The sequence below is a fragment of the Microcebus murinus genome, chromosome 4 (genome assembly GCF_040939455.1).
Source record: "Microcebus murinus isolate Inina chromosome 4, M.murinus_Inina_mat1.0, whole genome shotgun sequence".
Taxonomy (NCBI): domain Eukaryota; kingdom Metazoa; phylum Chordata; class Mammalia; order Primates; family Cheirogaleidae; genus Microcebus; species Microcebus murinus.
Window position 1 is genome coordinate 76,118,176 of NC_134107.1, and position 9,374 is coordinate 76,127,549.

The window sequence follows — 9,374 nt, forward strand, 5'->3', positions numbered from 1 at the left end:
CCTGTCTGTACATTAGAAAAAAAACACCACAGTCTGGGCCCCACTCCAGTTCAGTTGAATCACATTTTCTGGGAGTGGAGCTGAGGCATCAGTGTTTTTAGAAAGCTCCCTGAGTGGTTCTAATGTGCAGCCAGAGTGGAAAACCACTGCTCTAGGTTGAGGCTCCTTGAGGTCATATGTGATGTCTTTTAGGTCCAAATTGATCATATCTTTTCTTTAGTGTAGGATTTCATATAGGAGAGGAGGGAGATAGCATGAGTCCATTTGAGACATGATTGTATTTACCATTTCATTCATTCATTTATTCATTCAACAAATATATATTTTAAAGTTTTTATTTATCTTTTAGAGATAGGGTCTCACTCTGTCACCTAGGCTGGTGTCGTCATTGCTCACTATAACCTCAAACTCCTGGGCTCAAATGATACTCTTGCCTCAGCCTCCTGAGTAGCTGGGACTACAGACACCTGCCCCCACACCTGGCTAATTTTTCTATTTCTTTGTAGAGATGAGATCTTGCTATGTTGCCAAACTGGTCTGGCCTCAAGAGATCCTCCCATCTCAGCTTCCCAAAGTGCTGGGATTACAGGTGTGAGCCCCTGTGCTTGGCCCTCATTCAACAAATATTATTTAAGTGCCTGCAAGATCTCAGGCATGGCATTAGTGGAGGCGGAGGGGGAAGGATGGGGAGGAGAAGCTAGAAAGGGACTAAGGTTTGGAGGGTCTGTACCCTGACTCCCGAGGATGCTTGTTTTGTTAAAAGAATGTAACTCAAGATTCACACTGAGTCTGAAATGTTGGCTCCTCCTGTGAAATCTTTGGCATATACTGTAGCCCTCAGGTATTTGGTAACTCTTCTTATCAGTCAACCACTCTGGGAGAAACAATACCCACCAATGTTTATTTTCTCAAAATCTTAGGAGCCATTCTTTACTTCCAAGAGAAGTAAATGATGTGTGTTTATAGTGAACTATAGCTTTATGACAGTAACACAACCCCATGCATTTCTTTTCCTTTTCTTTTTTTAAAAAAATTTTAAAAAGTCAGTCAAATTTAGCAGTGTGGAGTTGTATACCAACTTTAGTGACACTAATGTTAATAAGTTCTGATAACCCGCTGCCATCAGACCAGCCCCACATGCATTTCTTATTCTCAAGGACAGTGCTGATCTGGAATATGCTATTCTGTCCCTGTAAGTACATTTGAATTTGTGAGAGCATATAGCCTGGTATTCTGCAAAATTGATCACTATATTCAGATGGCCTGGAAATTCTTGCTTCTTTCATATGTCTTGAAAATATGCTTGCTGTTTACTATGAGCTATGTGTTATGGTGACAGGGAGCTGGCTGAACTGGGAGGAAATTGTGTTGAATGCTACAATATGGAAAGCACAGGTGCAGTATGGAAGCTTATGCAAACCTTTGTTAAAGTTGGTTCCTTTAAGCTGGGCTTTTATGGTGCCATATAGTGCCCTAAGACTCTCTAAGGTGAGCTGGTTTGTATTCCCCATGTGACGCTGGGACCAAAGAGAGGCCATGCTTACTACAGGGAAGACCCATAATGAGGAGTCTCTTCCTTCTTTGAACTCGGATGGTCCAAACTACCTACACCATGCAGCCTGTGTTTAGCTTCTCTAACCACAAGTTATGGTGATTGATGCACTCAAGCCTTCGTTCAACTATTAGGCTTATTCTCTTTGCATCCTGCCCACATAATGGAGAGATTGGGGAGCATCTTGGTTAAGAACTCTGGCTTTGGAGTTAGATCCAGGAAAAACCCAGCTCTTCCACTTGCTAGCAATGTGGCCTTAGGCAAGCTATCAACATTTCTTTGGCAGGATTCCTTATCTCTAAAGTGGGATTCTGATATTACTGCTTATTAGTCCTGTTGTGAGGGTTAGATAAGACACAGGTGTGAAGTGGGGCTGGTTACATGGTAAAACCTTGATCCCTGTCAGCTGTTATCACAGCGTCCAGCTCAGTGCCTGCCATAATGGTGCTCAGGCACCGCTGGATAAATTCCTCTGGTGTTATTCATGCTTTTTAGTCTTAGCCGCTAAGACTATCTCTGAGGGCAGACATATCTCTGAGGGCAGAGATCATTTCTTCCAGACCTTTTATGGGCTGTCTCTTCTTGCTGGTTATACAGAAGGTACTCAGTAAATACCTAGTTGGGGCAGTGTGGCGGAATGGCAAGGTCTAACCTGAATTCTGCCTTAGTTGTTCCGTTATGGAATTGATCTCCTGTGTCTGGGTCTCAGTTTCTTCATTGGTTAAAAATGAGAGATTAGGTATTAGGTACATGGTCTAGGGCCAATGTCACGTACTTGATCTGAGAATAAATGTAAAAATTACAAAAACAAAAGGTTTCCCTGAATTAGCTGGCACTGTGAGCTAGTTGAGCATCAGGACTTGGAGTTACCATTAGGCACCTGGATGGGCTGGAAATCCCATATACAAAATGGGAATTGAGCTGTTCAAATCTAATGTCAAGGCCAGACATGGTGGTGCAGGTCTGTAGTCCCAGCTACTCAGGAGGCTGAGACAGGAGGATTGCTTCAGCCCAGGAGTTTGAAGTTGCAGTGAGCTATGATGATGCCACTGCACTCCAGCTGGGGTGACAGAGCAAGATTCTGCCTCAAAAAACAAAAACGTCTAATTCCAATAAAAGTCAACCAAAACGTTATGAAGAAGCACTGCCCAAGAAATAGGGTGATGAAAGCTTAAGAGTCATGTTCAAAAATCACAATTCACCATTGTACCTAATAGAAATTAACATGGCTGGTATGCCATACAGAAACTTCTGATCCTGTGGACCAGAGCTGAAGACAGAGTGTGAGAGCAGTCTGCTCCAGCAGGGAAGAGTATGTTAACACTGGCATTATCTAGAATTGTCAGCGCATGGTGATAACAACTTTTAGGTGGATCTATTCTTGATTTTATGATAAATTTTCTTTATTCACTGTACTTCCTCATTGCCTGCATCAGGGACCAGATGCTCTCTGCCCTTGGATCTCCACACGTTGAAAATATGTAGAGAGATCTCTTTTGTTTCTTACAACTTGAACATCCTGTTCATCATTTAGTTCTCAGCACAAAGCTGCCCTGTCCCACCCAGCTTTAAAGTCATTTTCCCCTGTTTTAAAATCAACTTTACTGAGATTTGATTTATGTGCAGTGAACTGCACCCATTTGAAGTGTACAGTTTGAGGAGTTTTGTTATGTATATTGTCGATCTGAAATAATCAAAAGAGTCAGAATCTAGTTTTAAAGAGTTTATTCAAGCAGAAAGATGGGAAGGGCCATTCTGGGATGCACAAATCCAAATAAATGGGATCAGTTCTCAGAAGTTAAAAGTTGAATTCTGGCCGGGCGCGGTGGCTCACGCCTGTAATCCTAGCTCTCTGGGAGGCCGAGGTGGGCGGATTGCTCAAGGTCAGGAGTTCAAAACCAGCCTGAGCAAGAGCGAGACCCCGTCTCTACTATAAATAGAAAGAAATTAATTGGCCAACTGATATGTATATAAAAAAAAAAAATTAGCCGGGCATGGTGGCACATGCCTGTAGTCCCAGCTACTTGGGAGGCTGAGGCAGAAGGATTGCTCGAGCCCAGGAGTTTGAGGTTGCTGTGAGCTAGGCTGACGCCACGGCACTCACTCTAGCCTGGACAACAAAGCGAGACTCTTGTCTCAAAAAAAAAAAAAAAAGTTGAATTCTTCCTTCCATAGGCAGAAAATAAAGAAATTTAACAAGATTACGACGTTTTCTATGTAAGGCTGGTTTATAATTGTTTTCTTTATAGCTGATTTTTGTTTCCTTTCCAATTTAAGAGTGTATTTTAAGATTCCATTTTAAGGCAATGGAATAGCCATGAAATCTTTGTGTGAGAAAGGTAAGAGGGAGGTTCATCCGTCATGAAAATCAACAATGGAGAGGGAAAGGGTCTTCCCTGGAGCCTATTGGCCATTTACAACATTTTACATGCAGAGAAGAGAAAAGGCTTACTCTGTATTCAGAGAAACAAAAGGTGATAGCTCCTTGGGTTACAGCTGCCTGCCATGTGACTCAAGCCCAGTAATTCACAATCCTTTAAGGCTCAAAATGTTAATAGTATAGTTTGAAGTCTGGTAGTGCGATGCCTCCAGATTTGTTCCTTTTGCTAAAGATTGCTTTGGCTATTCAGGCATTTTTCTGGTTCCAAATGAAGCGTAGAATTATTTTTTCTAGATCTGTGAAATATGACTTGGAGATACCTCCAAGACCTAGCATTTGATCCAGCAATCCCACCACCCAAAGGAAAAAAAGTCATTTTATCAAAAGGACACTTGCATTTGAATGTTTATTGAGCACAATTCACAATTGCGAAGATGTGGAATCGACCCAAGTGCCCATCGATTCATGAGTGGATTAACAAAATGTGGTATAGTATACCATGGAATACTACCCAGCCATGAAGAAGGATGAGCTAATGCCTTTTGCAACAATTTGGATGGAACTGGAGACCATTCTCCGAAGTGAAGTATCTACAGTAGGGGTCCTCAAACTTTTTAAACAGGGGGCCAGTTCACTGTCCCTCAGACCGTTGGAGGGCTGTTGGAGAGTGTGGCGCACATTCCACACATGTGCACTGTGGGCCTGGGACGAGTGGCTGCTAAGCAGGATAAGCAGCGTCGGCAAAAGCACCTGGCAGGCAGGATAAATGTCCTCAGTGGGCCGCATGTGGCCCGTGGGCCATAGTTTGAGGACGCCTGATCTAAAGGCTGGAAAAACAATCACATGTACTCACTATTAAATTAGAATTAACCAGTGATCACACATATGCACAGAGGGAAGTAAAACTCAACAGAAATCCATCATGGGGAAGGTGGGAGGGGGGATGGGCAAAAATCTACCTAATGGGCTCAGTGAACACTATCTGGGTGATGGGCACACTTATAACCAATGTGTACACTATATTGCCTCAAGAATTACAAAAGTGATTCAGGTAACCAAAATTATTTGTATCCCCTTAATACTTTGAAATAAAAAAAATAAGCTTGCAACAGCTTAGATTTTGAATTACTTATTGTCACAATATATATCCATGAAACTACTACTCCTGCCGTCAAGATACAGAACATTTTCATCACCCCAAAAAGATTCCTTTGGTGGTCCATCATTCCCTCTACCCTCAGCCTTAGGCAACCATTGAATTGTTCTATGTCGATATAGATTCATTTGCATTTTCTAGGATGTTCTGTACATAGAACCACACAGCATGCAGTGTGGTTTTGTGTCTGTGTATCAAATTTTCTTTTTTTTTTTTTTTTTTCTTTTTTGTTTTGAGGCAGGGTCTCGCTCTGTCACCTTGGATGGAGTGTAGTGGTAGGATCATAGCTCCTTGTAGCCTCAAGATCCTGGCTTCAAGTGATCAATCTTCTTGCTTTGGCCTCCTTAGAAGCTAGGACTTCAGGAGCGTGCCACCATGCCCCAGTTTCTTCCCTTTTTTTTTTAAAGAGACAGGGTCTTGCTCTGTTGCCCAAGCTGGAATGCATTGGGTTATTTTTAGTTTTTGCCTGTTGACATCAGTCTATTTTATTGTCTTTATTGCATCATCACTATCTGAACTTATCTGTTCATCTATTTGTTTATCTCTGACTTCCCTTTTCTCCCCAGCTAAATAAACAGGATCTTATCCTCTAGTTCTTTACTTTATCTGCAGTGCTTGGCACATGATAGGAGCTCATGCATGAAATAATTCCAGGCATCTCAATGTAGAGCTGTACTTGGAACATTCTTGAATTCAAATACCAGCTACGGTGCTATTAGCTTTGCGACTGAGCAAATTGTTTCACCTCTCTGACCTTTAGTTATTTAATCTGTAAACTGAGTATTATCATACTGTCTCCCCAGGTTGTTGTGAAGGTGAATGTAGGTTCCTGACACTGGAAAGCCAGTGTTGTCCTAAGTGCCTCACCTCTAATAACTCATTTAGTCCTTGAATCAGATAATCAACTCTATGAAGGAAGTATTATTATTTTCATTCTATCTATCTTACAGATTAGAAAACTGAGGCACTGAGTAAGTGGCAGGGTTTTGCTTAAACCCAGGCTGTTTGGCTTATAAAACTGGTCTTCCCATCACTCCGTTATTCTGCTTCCCTATGCTATTAAATGCAATAGTATATGAAGTACCTAGCACAGTATCCAACACATGCTAGCTTTACGATAAATATTAGTTTCCTTCTTTCTTAGGTACAAAGTCACAGAGCGAGATGCCAAACATCCCACCATTCACCTACAAGTTTAGGACCATATGTGCCAAGTTGCAGCAGATAAAATTCAATGGAATCTTATAGATTGTGATATACTGTATTCTTTTCATCATCTTGACATTTCAATTTCTTGGGTTTGAGACATGATTGTAAGTACTAGGAAGTATGATATATGTTTGTCAAGGAAATCACTTTGACTATGTAATTTTCAATACATTAGTTGTGAAACCTTGTTCATACTCATGTCCCAGAAACAGACTCAGAGCCTTTTTAAAGGCATTTTGGGGTCTGGGCTGAAAGTGTCCAAGTTAACATTGTAAGCAACTCACAAACAACCACAGGCACCAATGAATGAATGTCCAACGCATCAGTGTGGGGCAGGTGCCAACCCTCAAGGATGGGTCAGCTACAGGCTGTGAACTCTGTTTATAGCCTGTTATCTGGAAGCCAAATGACAAAAGGACCTCAGATCCAGGGAGGTGCTGAGATGAGGGAAAAAAATGGGCCGACATTGCTCCCAGTAGCATGTCTCTTCCCCAGTGGGACACTGACACAACGGAAGCAGGTGCAGGACAGATGACTAACACAAGCCCTGCCCCTCATCTTGGGGAAACTTATACAAGCCACATCCAATCTTCTCTGTGCCCTTGTGGGGGAAATACAAAGGGGTCACTGCTTTGGCCTTCTGGTAGCTTCCAGTCTCACTGGGGAGGCACAGCGTCTAAGCGGGCCAGAGCCTGGTTCTAGGATAACACATGAGGGAGTCCCAGGCACAGAGCATGGCAGCACCAGGGCAGAGGGAGGGGACAGGGGCTGGCAGGAGCCCCACAGATGTTTTCTTGGAGTAGGTAAGTCTTCAATTTGACGGATCTGTCTCAGGGCTGGGTACAAGGCTATTTGGTCTGTGCGACTGGCCCATAGGCTTGAATTCATGCTTTACTGTTGCCATCTTGAAATTCTCCCTAATTTTTGAGCAAGGGGCCCCTCATTTTCATTTTGTACCAGGCTCCACACTTTATGTCCTGACCATCCCTAACAGGTTACTTCCAGCATTTGTTACTTTTCCTCTCCGCATTTATTATTTTTCTTCCTGAACAAGCTTGTCCTCTTTTATTCCTCACCTTAGCTAAAAATGTCAACTTCCTCCCTGTTCTCAGGACTTAAAACCTCACAGCAGCTGTCCCTGATGCCTCACCCTGGCCCTCCACACCTAAAGGATGCAAGATGAGGTGTATTCCTTTAAATTCCCTGCTGCCTCTTGCCTCTCTCCATTTCCAGAGCTGTGCCCGGTTCAGGCCTCCCTTGTCCCTTGTCCCTTGTCTGGTGTCCAGACCTCTGCTCCTGGTGTGATCTGGGACAAGCAGCAGTGGCCTATTCTGGGAGCTTGTCAGAAACGCAAAACCGTGCCCTGTCCTGTCCATCTGCATTCTGACAAAATCCTTAGGCGATTCCTATTCACTTAAAGTGTGAGAAGTCCGGTCAGTAGCTCTGGACTTTGGCTAGTATGTTGGAATCACCAGGGGAGATTTATTTTTATTTTTTACTTTGTTTTGAGTCAGAGTCTCTCACTCTGTTGCCTGGGCTAGAGTGCTGTGGTGTCAGCCTGGCTCACAGCAACCTCAAACTCCTGGGCTCAAGCAATCCTCCTGCCTCAGCCTCCTGAGTAGCTGGGACTACAGGCATGGGCCACCATGCCCGGCTAATTTTTTAAATATATTTTTAGTTGGCCAATTAATTTCTTTTCTATTTTTAGTAGAGACGGGGGTCTCACTCTTGCTCAGGCTAGTCTTGAACTCCTGACCTTGAGCGATCCTCCCTCCTCGGCCTCCCAGAGTGCTAGGATTACAGGCGTGAACCACCGCGCCTGGCCACCAGGGGAGATTTAAAAAACACCAATGATTGGGTTCCCCTCCCTAGAGATTCTGATTTAATTATTTAGCATCAGTGTTTCTTTTGAAAGCTTCTCTTTTCCACTTATTTGAGTTATCTACTGCTGTGTAACAAATTACCCCCATGCTTCACGGCGTAAAACAACACACGTTTATGATCTCGTGGTTTCCATGGCTCAGGAATCCAGACATAGTTTAGTGGGCCCTTTGCGTTGAGGTTTCTCACAAAGCTGTTGGCTCAGGGTCTCCCACAAGCCTGCGGTCAAGGTTCAGCTGGAGCTGGATCTGCTCCCCAGCTCACCTTGTGGTTGTTGGCAGGTGTAGGACCCCACAGGCTGTTGGACGGAGGCCTCAGTTCCTTGTTGGCTCCTAGATGAGAGGTCTTTGCCCTGGGAACCTCTTCAACCCAGACACTTGCCTTGTCAAGGTTAGCAAGAGAGAGTCTGCTGGTGAGATGGAAGTCACCATCTTTTATAACCTATTCGTGGAAATGATAGACATGGCTTTTTGCCATATTCTGTTCAGCAGAAGCAGGCTGCTAGGAGGCCTCAGTGGAGGGGCTTAGGCGAGGGCTTGACTGCCAGGAGGGAGGGACCCCTCCTTCTAGACCATCGTGGAAGTCTGCCTCTCCCACCACCCAGGCAATTCTACTCTGTACCACGGCTGAGAACCATTGCTCCAGAACAGGGACGAAAAGAGGCCGGTCCCTTATCTTAGCTCAGATTAGATAGTAACAGAAGCTTGGAGTGATGGATGGGATGGTGAGGCAACTATGGGAACTGTGCGGCAATTGAATTGTTATTTCTTCCGAGGTCAAAGGATGTGGCAGATGTGGGCGGTGCTATCCCTACCCCACGTCTGGACTCTGCCAGCCCAAATGTAGACTTTTGGAGCAGTCTAATAACACTCTCCACTCTCTCTCAGTACTCTGATAATAATTTTTCTAACTTGTTTGCAACATCAATTGTTCTAAGGCCAGTTTTATGTCATTCCTCAAATACTACTACAAATAATAGCTAATACCTTTTGAGGGCTTACTAAATGCCAGGCACTGTTCTAAGTGCTTTACAGTTATTATTCCACATAACCTCGCAAAAATCGTAGGAGGCAAGCTACTGTTAGTATCTCCATTTCCGTAAGCCAGACAGAGAAAGATAAATACCGCATTTTCTCACCTATATGTGGATGCTAAAAAGTTGATCACAAAGAAGTAGAGAGTAGAATACTGGTTAT